The following is a 13,501-nucleotide window of genomic DNA, read 5'->3' as shown; positions in this document are numbered from 1 at the left end:
TAGAAGGCTCTGGGGGGATTTTATAGTGTCCTTCCAGTACCTGAAGGGCAAGTAGCAACAGGATGAGGGGAAATGACTTTAAACTGGAAGAGGGTACATTTAGACTGGATATTAGGAAAAAGTTCTTTACTGTGAGTGTGGTGAGATGCTGGAACAGTTTGCCTAGAGAGGTTCCCCCTCGCTGGAAGCACTCAAGGCCAGGCTGGATGGGGCTGTGAGCAGCCTGGTCTAGAGGGAGGTGTCCCTGCCTATAGCAGGGGGTTGGAACTAGATGGTCTTAAAGGTCTCTTCCAACCCAAACCATTCCATGAAGAGACCTGTTTGGACATAGAATCACGTCCTTATTTCAGGTTGTCATTCATGCCACAGTACGTTGTGTTCTTTGAACCAGCCTTGCTTGTATGAGCTGCTCTTTGCCCTACCTTCCCCATGCTTCACTTTTGGTAAAACCATTGAAACTGAAAGAAGCTTCTTAATGCAGCCCCAGAGCCAACCATAGGCACTAAGCTGATAACAACAATGCTATGCAAATATTCAGTTTCATTATGTGGCCTGCATATATTTCTATACATTCATATACAAGTCAAGAAGTTAAATGGTGTGCCTTTGAATTGTGTCAGGTCTTCATAAGTATCAGAGATGTCCTGCGAAGTGATGCTCAGACATATGCTGCTGCTTCTACAGCAGTGCTCGTTTCATACAGTAAACACACAGTTTTAGAATTAATTTATTAATTAACGACATACATTTATACTGAGCAGTGTTGCCTATATAACGGTAATTCTCTCTTTCTGTCTCCATCATGCTGATATTCAGCTGGCAGCATCTGGCCACTCTGCTTTGCTCCACTTCAAACCTCTTCCCTCTGCTCTCATCCTAGCTCCTCTTACCCTCAGCCAATTGATTTCTAGACAGCTAATTCCAAAACATGTGTGCAAAAGCAAGCCTGCACTATTAGCGTGGAGAAGCAGAGAGCATATGAGTACATCTATTTGCATGTGAAGATGCCCACTGGTGCACAGACATTATTGCTTTATTAATCTAGCCAATTAAATCTTGATTACTTCTAGAAAAGGAGCGGGTCAGGAAGACCCAAGGTTTGCTGCTGTGCAGATGTGAAGAGTATTCTGTCAATAAACATTTCTTCACCATTATTAATTCAGCTTTAGCCAGGGATCTTTGCATCTACCAAAGAACGAGCAGGAAAGGAGCAGGAGCACAGCCAAATTGGCCATTACATTTGGGAACCTGTTTATGACTAGGTTTCCCTGTGGAACTTTTGTCTATCATATAATTGTTAAATGAGATTTGTCAAAAAGAGAGAAAGAAAACCACTTCTTTTTTTTTTTTTTTCCAGCTGTTAATTGAGGTTTCAACAGAACAGTTGAGCAAAATTTCATGCTTTGAAAATAGGCATTCAACTCCTTTTTTTTTTTTCTTGTAGAGTATCTGCCTTTTCTTTGCCTTGCCTATTCCTGGAAGTATACGTGTGCTTATTAAGCTCAGAAATAACTCCCAAAATCATAGATAGATATTTAGGAATCCAAATTTTGAAAACTTAGCAGCCCAAATTTCATTTATGATCATGGGAATCGCAGATTTTAAAGGATGTGATTTTCACCACTGTTTGAAGGGATTTCAATTCCAAAATGTCTCACATCTTTTTGCCACTGCCTCCTTCATCCAGACAAAAATATTCACAGAAAGGAATGAGCATGCCAAGCTACTGCCTTGACATGAGGGTCTTACTTGCCTCAAGCATTGGTTCCAGCAGGCAGTTCCAAACCATGACCTCAAAATTACAGCCCCATGGGGGTTGTGCTCCTGCAATTCCTTGCAGCCATGAGTGGAAAGGCTCCTTCTGAGATCTTTCTGAACAGGTTGGTGGCCAGCATGAGCTCATAGTTATGCTTCCCTCTGAGCGAGGCACCCCAAACTTGTTAGGGAATAGGCTAAAGGCACCAAGTAACACAGAGTTGGTGACCAAAAACAATACTTTATCGTGGTCCTGACAATTACACTTTGGCCAACTGACTGGAAAACTCTTCTGAATCACCTCCATGCTGCACAGGCAAATGAGATACACAGACAGATAGAAGAGCCAGAACCACACAGGCAGTGATACCTTAAATGACCACCAGTCTGGATGTGAGGTTGAAGAACACTACAATTTAGCAGGCCTAATTCTGACCCCAGCTAGAAAGGTTCTCTGCAGCAAGATGCCATGTGTGAACAGCTGGATGCCATCGTGGCACAACATTGCTAGGAGTTCCAGCAAAAAGGGCCACTTTGCTGGCTTGCCTGCAGTTTTCTTCAATGTCCACTGTTAAAAAAAAGTAAAAACAAGTAAAAATATAAGGTGACAGTACTCACCAGCCAGGCTGAGAAATGCACTGCCTTGCTGGCTCCTTTGGGAAAAATAATGCCTTTTAAAGCTGTCTCTTTTTTTAAGATTTACATTCATTCCTACAACTTGCAGCTTAATTTGCAATAATTCATAATTATCTCAGCTTTCTGTGTGAATTAATCATTTACAGTTATTGCTAGGGGGGAAATTCCAGCTATAAATAATTCTTACTATTTAAGTTGGAAGGCATACCTGGCAGCTTATGTTTTACTAATAACAAGTAATGTACTTAGTCAGCTTTTTCAACCTTTGTAACACTTTTATGATTTTTTTCTGTGTGCCCAAGAGTCATACTACTAATTACTATGTAGTAAAGCTGTTTGGTAGTTAGATCCACTGAATAATGTGCCTCATTTTCTCCAGGCATCGGAGATATACATTGTATTTTAGTCTGCCTCCATGCAGCCTACATGGAAGTGTGAGTGTGAATGTGTGTGTGTGTATCAATAAACATTTATGCTCATTGGCATAAATGAAGTGGCATGTAGTGTTTGGAGGAGAGAGAGAAAAAGAAAGTAGAAATTTTGCTTTTACAAAGGTCACATTTATTAATTCATATTGCTAAGCCACAGCCTGCCTGGATTTATCTGAACAACCCAGATTTAAGACTGTAATGGGCTCACCCAAAAAGTCAGAATGGCTCAGGGTAGACAGATAAGATGCAGGGGAAGAAGAAATACTGTGCAGTTTGGGGTACCTGCTCCAGAAAGAAGCAACACATCATTTACTTCCCTTCACGTAGAAGCAGTGACATCAACTGCATGACATGAAAGTGGGGCTGCCACCTCCCCACGCACATGGGAATGATGGCAAGAGGTGCACTCCATTTGTAGAAACTTTTAGTGAGTTTCAGAATGAGGAAATTGTAATCTATGGCACAACATCACTCTTTCAAAATTATAGTATTTTGAACCAGAATGTTTGGCTCCGTGTTTGGAACAGCAGCCCAAGTCATGGCGGAATGAAGGCCAGCATTGCTTGGCTTCACCAGGCCTCACTGTGCCAACTGCTCCTGTCCCCATGGCCACTGCCTTGCAGGAGCAGCCTCTGGTGCCACGTCCTGGCATGCCCCAGGTCTCCTTGCAGAGTTCCTGGAAAATCTGGCCTTAAAGAAGCACTAGCAAGGGCTGTGTTACGCTGAGGGCTTAATGTGATCCTTTTCAGGAGAGCTGTCATGCTGCAAAGCTGCAATGGAAACTATTTTTAGTGTTTTAACTGTGTCTGATCACACCGACATTGCTGGCCACGGGTTGGGGATGGTAGCATCTCACTCTGACATATTTTATTGGTCTGACAAGAAAAGAGCATCTGACAAGTTCAATAAAAGCTGGAAAATAATGATGCTAAGTAGCACCTTGTTTTCCCTGTTCCTTCCAAGCTGATATTGTGTCTGCATAGCCCCCAGGGCAGCCCCCTGCCAGCTCCCTGATCAATGGAAGGCATGCTGGCCTCGGCTTTACAAACCTAATTATTTTCTTCTGAAATCTGTCTGAAACTAAAAGGCATCTGACAAAAAATCTTTCCCATCCCTGGAGGTTATAGGAATTCAGTTATTTCATGTAAATTGTGTTTATTGCTAACATTTGCACATCTTTTGAAACTGCCGCTTGTTAGGTGGCTTTGTGAAAAACAGTCCCTCTAGCACGGGCTATGAATGCCATGTATTAAGAGATCTGGTTAGCAATAATGTGTGTGTATATAGGCATCAGTTTGTGCTAGTGTGCATGCACTTGCATGTGTGTATGTGCATGTTTAAGCATCAGCTACTTAGATAACTGCACCACAGGTGTGCATCGGGGCATACAAGGGCAAGGAAGAGTTGTGGGGAAGGAGGCAATAGGTCTTGCTTTGGTAGCTTGGTTTCAGAGCAAACACTTGCCTGCATGTTTAGCTTGTGCCGTGACTTGAGTGTGCAGGAAGCTTTAAGGTCAATTTGATCTAAATAACTCTTCACCTTTAACATTTATCTACTGGTTAAAAGATTATCCAGCTTTCACATGATTTTTAAGGCCTCTCCAACAGCATAACTGAGCTCTGCATCAAAAAGTGAATTCTACTTTCTTCCTTCTGCTGACGTATCATACTTCCTCTGCTAACACTCTTTCGTTTTGCAAAAGTGGCCAAGGCTGAGTCAATGAACATTAGGGTCTAGCTTATGAATTTCCTGTGCAAAATTGAACATGAAATGGGCCAGCTCTGAAGGATGATATCATTGCCACCACCACTGGTGCTGGCAGGAAAAAGAAAATGTAACTGCTAAGAGACAGCAGCAGTCTCAAAGCCAGAGAAGCATTGAAGCACAATTTCCAGAGAAGTGAAAATGCAGAAGAGGTGGAAACATAAGGCAGGACTGCTAGACAGGGAAATATTTTTGCTAGGTCTTGAATGCAGTCGTAGAGAATAGCCCTGAGTGCTTGAACTCAGCCCAGGTATCCTCATATGTTCAAGATATAAGTCAGGAATTATAGAAGGGAGTTACATGAAGTGTTTGCCTACAATAAAAGGAAGTACCTGATGGCCAGGGAAGGCTCTTCTCACTCTGCACACATTTTGAAACTGAGTAAGGAAATGACTCCAGACTTTGCATGGATGTAAAAAATCTCTATTTCGCTCAAGCAAATACATGCAAACAAACGGAAAGAGAGAAAAACTCATGAAACCTGTGAAGGACAACTTCTTTCTCTTGGTGGCATCTCAGTCCAGTTGTCGGACACGCATTATAAAGCACAGTGCATTGCTGTATTTGAGCTGTACCATGGGTCCTAGCTCAGAAAAACATCCATCTAGCTGCTTGTCCTGGCTTCCCTGTTCCAATGCAGTGAGTGGGTGCTGGTGGCATTGAACCAACTGCCAGGCCTACATCTAAATATATTACCTTGGATAAAACCCTGTGGAAAATTCTTAATGAAAAACAAGCAAACTGCCCAGAGCAGGCATGATCTGCAAGATGACAAGTACTGTGATTGCTTCCCACAGATTATAATTTTAACAACACCTGGGCTGAATGCACTCTGCTGATGCAACAACCTCATGGGTTCTAATGAAATATTTATGGGATAAGAGCACAAAGAAACATTCTCAGCTCGAGAGAAAACAAACCGTAATGCAGGAACAAAGATACTAGATTAGCTGGGAGGTGAAAAGCTTTTGTGTGGCCTTATTTATATTACCAGCATAAATAAAATCTCTTCAGGCCTGCATGTAACGTGTTACCTATAACTGCAGTCGGTAAAAAATGTTAACTGCCTGGTCTGGAGGGAGCCACTGTGGTTTTGCTGAAGGATGAGGTCTCACATTAAACAACCTGATTGAGAGGTGAGATGTGGAAAAGGCCCTTTCCACAGCCCTTTGCTCCCTGCACACAACTTTGGGCAAGCCACAAACCACTGCGTAGCTGTCACTCTGTATAGGCTGTGCAACACTGCACACCTAGTCCACAGTAGCTTTGCACAGCCTTTTGAGGTGACACATCATAACTGAAATTCTTCCGTGAAGGATGTCACTGAACCAGCTTGTAGTCTTGTGTTTAAACTAATTGGCCATAAACCAAACAAGGAAAGATTTCTAATGAGCAATAGAAAAAGAACAGGAGCTGCAACTCTGACAGCAGGAGCTTTCAGAAGACTTTCCTTTTGAAAGATGGTGCAGTTCTTGGTGGGAACATGGTCTAGTGGTGGACTTGGTAGTGTTATCTTGATAGTGGGTTTGATCTAAGGGCCTTTTTCCAACCTAAATGATTCTATGATTCTACAGTGGGACTGGAGGAGTGACTGGTCAGATAGGGGTGCCAAGAAATAAACTTTCTCTGAAGAATCCTATATCAGAAGTTAAAAGCTACCACTGGACATCTCTGAATTCTTGCAAAAATTTGGTTCTGAGCTTGTTCTGAGTATTGTACCTAGGGCTTTATTTGTAATGCAAAATCTACATGCTAAAGGATCATAATTGTGAGGATTCAGAGCTGTATTTTGCAGGTGCTACTAAGAGATTATCATCTCTTTTACATCTTATGTGTTGTTGCTGTTCTGTGATTCTGTGATTCCAAAAGCACTGTGCTAATATATGAAAAACTAAGTAGAAAACTAAAAGAGAGTGAAATCTTCTGCTGGCTTCACGGACCAAAGAAAATCAGGATTAATAGATGCAGAGAGCTGAGCAGCAGCTGAAAAGCAAACTGCAATTTTTTTTCAGTGGGCAGGAACAGATAACTGGGCAGAAAAACCATTCTCCCAGCAGAACCCAAACTCCCCAGGCTAAAGCAGCTCCTGGCATCTAAGAAACAGCACTGATCACTTTGACTGCAGCAGTGAAACGCAGGGCGCACAAGCAGTAACTCCCAGCTGCGTATGACTTTCTCAGGAGCTCCTTGGATGCCTGGAACAAAAAGCTGGCTGCTGTAGGGCACCTGAAATAGCTTACAGCCATACATGCACTTACTCCCTCATTGCTACTAGTGGACGAAACTCAGGGAAAATTTCCTCTGATGTTTTGATAGCCCTTACACAAACAATCTCTTTGACTTCCAGACATGAGTTTGCAGGACTGGATCTCAACACATGCTATGAATTATAATAAATACTGAAGTATTTAAAAAATTGCTTTCTCTTTTGAATCCTAATAACAACTACTTTTTTTCCAGGATTTCTGTTTTGGAGTGAAGGAAATAAACTAAGTTTATGTCTTAGATGAGCCTGTTGAATTGTAATTCTTAATGACTCTTAGATGACTTGGTATGTATAATAACTGAAATACTTTACTTGATCAACATGTAGTTATTTCTTAAATACCTGCATATACTAATGGAAATGCTGTAGTAAATCTCTTCAGTTAAATTCTTTCTTTCTTAAAAATCTCACTCAATTTTGTTCCACCAATAGCGTTTACATTTTTATGTTCGTTTTCAACAAGAGATTTGTTTTTACTCTTGAAATATAAAATCTTCATATAAGTCTAAGCACACTTAGCAAAATAGGAAGCCCTGCCCAGGAGTATAAACTGCACTGCTGTGCTTAGTCACAAATGGCCGAGTGCAATGAGATTTTACAATAAACCAGAAATGTCTGTGTTTTGTTGTGTCAATAAATGTTCCAGGGATGCTCTTAAAGACAATAAATTACTGGTAATGGAACACTACCCTCAGCATGTAGAAGTCATTTTCCACTTCCAGACATTCTCAGATTAGGTTTAAATTGCTATTAGAAAATCCTAAATGTGTTTGTTTGAAGAAAATCTCTTTAATGCTTAGAAATAATCCAGCAGGGGCCGGTTTGAGCAGAGGTAGCTGGAGTAATCCTGGGGAGCAGTTCAGAGATTTGGAGGAGAGCTCAGCTCCATGATATCCTTACTACTTACAGAGAGATTGATACAGAAAGATTTCACATCCTGCAGTTTTTGCTGCTCCTGGCTGGCTGTGCTTGGTCAAAGTGGAAACATTGTCAGCCTGTTAGGAAAATCATTGTGAGAGGCTGTGTTTATAATGTGGGCGTACGCTTGAGCCTGAGATGGAGCTCACAGGTTGCAGAGCATCTCCCCACAGCGGTTACCACAGACAGCCTTTGGTGCAGGGGAAATGAGCAGAGGTGAAAAGGGGAAAGAAGGCAGTGGCAATTGAAGGAAACTGTGGAAAAATAGGACTCTGGTATATGACCATTACTGTCTGTGTAAGTGGAGCTGTTGGTTTCCCTGAAGATCCATCAGAATCCACAGTATTACCCACCGCTAGTGTTCATACTCTCAGTAGAGCTTGCAGCACAAACCTGGCACTGATGTTCTTTCTCATCTTTTTCTTTATGTTAGCAGTAGCAAAACAAATCAGGACAAACTCTTTACTGCTTTTCTTAATAACAGCAACAGTATCAATCACAGAATCACAGAATTGTAGGGGCTGGAAGGGACCTCCAGAGATCATCGAGTCCAACCCCCCTGCCAAAGCAGGATCCCTACAGCAGGTCAAAGCAGGTCAATCAATGATCAGCATAGTGCATGTATTTAAAGATGTAACAGCCTATGAGTACTATTCAAGGCTGCAGCTCTTATTCTACACTGACACTAATCATACACTGGAAAATAATCAATGAGAGAAATAGAGTTAACAGGAATTCCTGTACCATCTTTCTGATCTTTTTCACATAGAAATCCATAAGGGATTGGGCAGGAATTTCAGAGAGGCCAACTAACTCTGTGCTCCAAGAGAACATCACTGTCAAACTTAGATCATGCTGCACTGTGCTGCACTATCTGATGAATGACCCAAAAAACACTGAGCAAATGATTCTTTTCTGGTCAGTGCCCAAAACTGATTCCTTGTGTTTGAATTTGGAATTGCATTCCTGTTAGCATAAGAGCTTCTTTGCTCCTTATTTTATCTTGATTTATAGATCTGTACAATTGAAAAGAAAGGTGGTTCTTGTGAATGTATTTCCATTAGAATAGTGGGCTTTGTTCACATGCAAGATCTCTGGCCTGTGCTGACATAACTGAAAATGAAAGGTACTGGTCCCATGTTCAGAATCATCAAAATTGGCTGTGCTACTTCTTATTTTTCTGTCGTTTGGAGCTCTTTTAAGTCTTGTGCAGGCTTAATGGGATGTGAATTTGTGCACGGTGAGCAGGGGCCCGGCAGCAGACAGAAGCAAGCAAAGGCTGAGTTTTCTTCTCTTGGCATGGTGGGAATTAAATTGGTTTCACCACCATGACTTCTAAGGGTCCTGTTGATTCCTGGCAATAGAAGAGTCATAAGGAAGCTAATTATGTGACTGTACTGGTGAGTGGGCCTCAGGCAACTTTCTAGTTGCTGGAGTGGATTATTAGAAATTCATCACTATATAATGCATGTACAATGTGGAATGTTCCATTAATACGGAAATATATATAGGTATGTGTGGGTACATTACATCTGTATATAGTATGTTCTGTAGTTTTAGTTTCAACTCTGTTTAACAATCAGACAAAAAGTCTCCTATAATGCATGCATTACAACAGCACATTTGTGTCACAGTATATTTGATCAATCTCTGCCTTTATTGCTATTCTCCATGGGAACTTGATGACAAGATGTTAAGTGCATTTGGTAAAAGAGGAAGCAAATATAAATGAAGAAAGCTCTAACAACTGATGAGCTTGTTACACATAAAATATTAATAGCATTCATTTTCTAGGGACAAAATCTTTCTAAGGGTTTTAGATCTGCTGTAAATGATAACTTTGTTTAGATGCTTTCAAACTAAAATAGAAGACTGAGATTGGATATAACAAAAAAGTTTTTTACTATAAGAAACTAAAGCACTGACACAGATTGCCCTAAAAGGTGGTGGATGCCTCCATCTTTGGAGACATTCAGAGTCAGGCTGGATGGGACTCTGAGTACCTGATTGAGCTGTGGGTGTCCTTGTTCAGTGTAGGGGAGTTGGACCAGATGGCCTTTAAATGTCCTTTCCAACTCAAGTAATTCTGTGCTATGTGATTCTCAGGGCCACAGGAGTCCTGACAGATATGAGCTAGGTACAAGGACCAGAAGATCTCCATGGCCATCCTGTAGACCAACACCTCCCTGGAGAAGATGGTATAAGGAACACTTTCACTGCTCTGTGCTCTGTAATCCAAAAGAGGGGAAAAGGCATCAGGATGTTTTTGCACTTGTACTTCCTTATATGCCTTTCTTTTTGCCACTGTATTTAAATATTAATACTAACATAACAGAGGATTGAGCTTGGTATAACGTCAGATGGTTAACAAACAAGTAATTAACTGCTATAATGGCAAGAAGTTGTGAGTGGTTGTGTCTGGCACGTAGGAAATGGGGCTGTGTTGGTGTGAAGCAGGTGGCACCAGCAAATAAATGCTATGAGTTTTATCACAAGTGAAGGAAGAATGGAGCAAGGCCCCTTTCTGGGCAAAGGGTAGAGCCAGGTTTCCTCTCTGGGGAGTTTGTGGTTGCTTTCCTGCAAGTGCCAGAGATATCTGTGACTGGCACTTGTAGCTTTTCATCCAAGCAGGGGCATCCTTGAAAGGCCTCAGGTGCTGCACCAGGACTGAAACTCAAAAGTTTTCATTTATGTGAACTGAGAAGCCAAGAACTGTAAAACTCCACTGAGCCCAGAGCTGTCCCTGATAGCTTTAGGAGGGCTTAGTTCAGCTACTAGAGATTTTTTTCTTTAACATGGCAGAATACAACGTGATGGAGAAAACAACAGAAGCCTTGAAACAGAAAACCGTGATTTGTTGAACGCTGCATTTAAAGCCCTGCAGCTCATCCCTCCCTGTGCAGAGAATCCTGTGACAGCAGAGTGCTCCCACGTAGGCAGCGAGGGCACAACTCCTCAGGTATTAAACATTTATTGTACATTATTTCCACCTTTCTGAAAAGGAAAGGGAGAAGCTGTATAAAATCGGGGTTCTTCAACATGGAATGACTTCTTTGTCATACAGTACTGGCTGGCTTTATAAAGCTCTTACCCCAATGAAATTTTGAATATAATTCCCTCTCCAGTTTTTCTGTGTGAACAAAGTCAAGCACATATGAAATACTTGGGGACAGCTCTTCAGTGGACATAAATCACCACAGTTCCTCAGCCTTCCATGCCAGCTCACAGCAACTGTAGGTTGGCTATAACACAGGTCAGTTAATCACTGACAAGTTTAACATTTCTGGGGAGGGAATTTAGGCAGTTACTCTCATTTGGCAAATGTTTAGCATCCTGATCAAGTGTACCATTTCTTCAGCACTTTGTCATGGATATGTCAGTGACATCACAGGAGGTCCCATCCATTGAAGTACCCACTGGAGGTGGGGCCAAGTGGCCCCTATTTGCCTTGAGGATCCTGTGGCCAGGTGCAGCAGGCCAATGTGGACATTAGACTGGGAATCCACATCTGCAAGCCACGTTTTCCCTGCAGGAAGAGTCAGTCATTGTCAATATTTATAAAGCCTGAATAGACGTTCTCACTGAAGGGCAGCAGGGGAGAAAAGTGTTTCATCATTATGAGTTTCCAGCTCTTCAGTGACATTTGATGAAATCATATTAACCATAATTATATTTGAGGGGAGCACGTCTAAGTTCTAATGAGCCTTTATAGTTATTCATTATCTGATTTCCTATTTTCATTTTGCAAAGGTTTGTTTGCTTCATTCAGTTAAATTAAGAGAGAGCACTTCTCCTATAACCTCTTCCCTTCAACCTGCAGGTCCTTCCCTGAGCATTATAGCCTGCATGTACTTGCTTAATTTTCATCTTCTTGGAGGTCCTATCATAAGATCAATGTTATGGATGAGAATAGGCTTATGGATAAGCACTTGCTGGATAACAGGCTGCATGTTTTTGCTTTCCATCAAAGAAAATTCTTACAATAAGAGAAAATGGACTTTACATTTTCAGAAATAACTGCATTTAGTGGGATAAAATCCAGGCGCTACAGATGCTTCTCCCAAGAGCTGTATGCAGATTTAAAGCATGAATCCCATTTCATCCATTTTGTGGACAGAGCTGCACACTGACTTGTACTGAAGATGAATATCTTCTCTATCATTCCAGCTCATTATTTAAGTCTCTGGCTTGGAGAAAAAATGATTCCTGCCTTCCTTCTCTTTCTGTGCCTTTTTCAATGTGAGGTATCCAGGTTAAACCCATTCCCTGAAAGCTGCAAATTGTGTCTGTAGCTGTGATTATGGCTAACCATTTAGATTGCCTACTGTTAGGTAGGTGAAGAACTGGTGAAGGTGCTAATTGGTTTCTGTGTAATGATGTTTTTCCCAATAACTGTTCCTGTTAGTCTCATTAAAAATCATTTTAGGGGAAATGAAGGATGCTTGAAATAGTATGCTGTGAACAGTCACTGTAAAAGATGCTTCTGATACAAAACACCAAGTGCCAATGCTACAAAAATATTAACAGGGCTTAACTGTTCAACCTTTTATGTCTTTAACTGATAAACTTCTGAAATTAAATATTGATTTTGAAAAGATAGGCTATTGGAGCCAATCACACATGCTTTCACAGGGAGGAGACCCAGGGCACAGGTCTGAGAATGGAGCTCCTGTAAGTTTCAGGAGTTCTGGAAATTTGAAACTCGCATCAAGGTATTTGTAAATAACCTTGTTATAATAAACTGAATTCTGGACTGTTTGCAGTCTCATTCTGAATCCAGATGTAGTTTGAATACATCTGTAGTTTCACCTTTAGTTAAAGGTTATATGTTCTGATGCCCGTGTGCTTTCTATCTGCCAAAATTATGAGGTACTTCAAATTCCACTCAATGTATTTTGCAAAAAAAAAAAGACCCATAATTTTGCTCTGCTAGAGTCTGCATCTACATGAAAGGAACTGTCAATAGACTGTGTCCATTGCCTCTGTCTCCATAGACTCCCTTCACAAGAATAAATAAAAGAGATGCAGCAAAGGAATAAAGGGAAAATCAAGGATAAAAGGATTAATTTGTAAGCATAGTTAAGTCAAAGCATCATGCCACTTCTTTGTATTTCAGATAACCCCAAACATCTTCAAAGTTAAAGGCAGGATGAATATCTGTAACAACTAATTGCATCTGCTGCACCTGCTGGAAAGTGCTGTGACTGTGTACATGAATACCAAAGCAAACCCCACTGCTGCAAAAAAGTTCAGAGCCTGTCTGCAATGCTACCATTCTGTGAACAAAGCTCAGACTTTGTTCTGTTTTTAATAAATATCTTGTGCTTTCGCTCATGTTATTCTTGATGCCAAATGCATTCTCCAAAAGATCCTTAAGGAAAAATATCTGTCCCTCCTCAGTCCAGGAGGGTGAAGAGTTGGAAAGTTGGCATGTGGCAACTGCTGCCTCTTGATCATTCAGTGGTGTTGTTTTTCCCTTGTGCCCCTTCACGCATTTCTCCCTGCCTCTCTTGTGTTTGATGTAGACCATTCATTACTTGGAGCAGGCATTACCTTTATATTATTTATTTGTACAGTGCATGGCATAAAACCTTTTGGTCCTTGACTGGAGTTTCTACAAACTACCTCCATATTGATATCAACACATCCCTTGGGGTTTATCATCACCTTTAGCAGCACCTCTCTATTGCACAGCACTGAGCTGAGCTGTTTGGCTCACTATAGAGCGCCT

The sequence above is a fragment of the Lagopus muta genome, chromosome 5 (genome assembly GCF_023343835.1).
Source record: "Lagopus muta isolate bLagMut1 chromosome 5, bLagMut1 primary, whole genome shotgun sequence".
Lineage (NCBI taxonomy): Eukaryota > Metazoa > Chordata > Aves > Galliformes > Phasianidae > Lagopus > Lagopus muta.
This window is presented reverse-complemented; position numbering follows the sequence as displayed.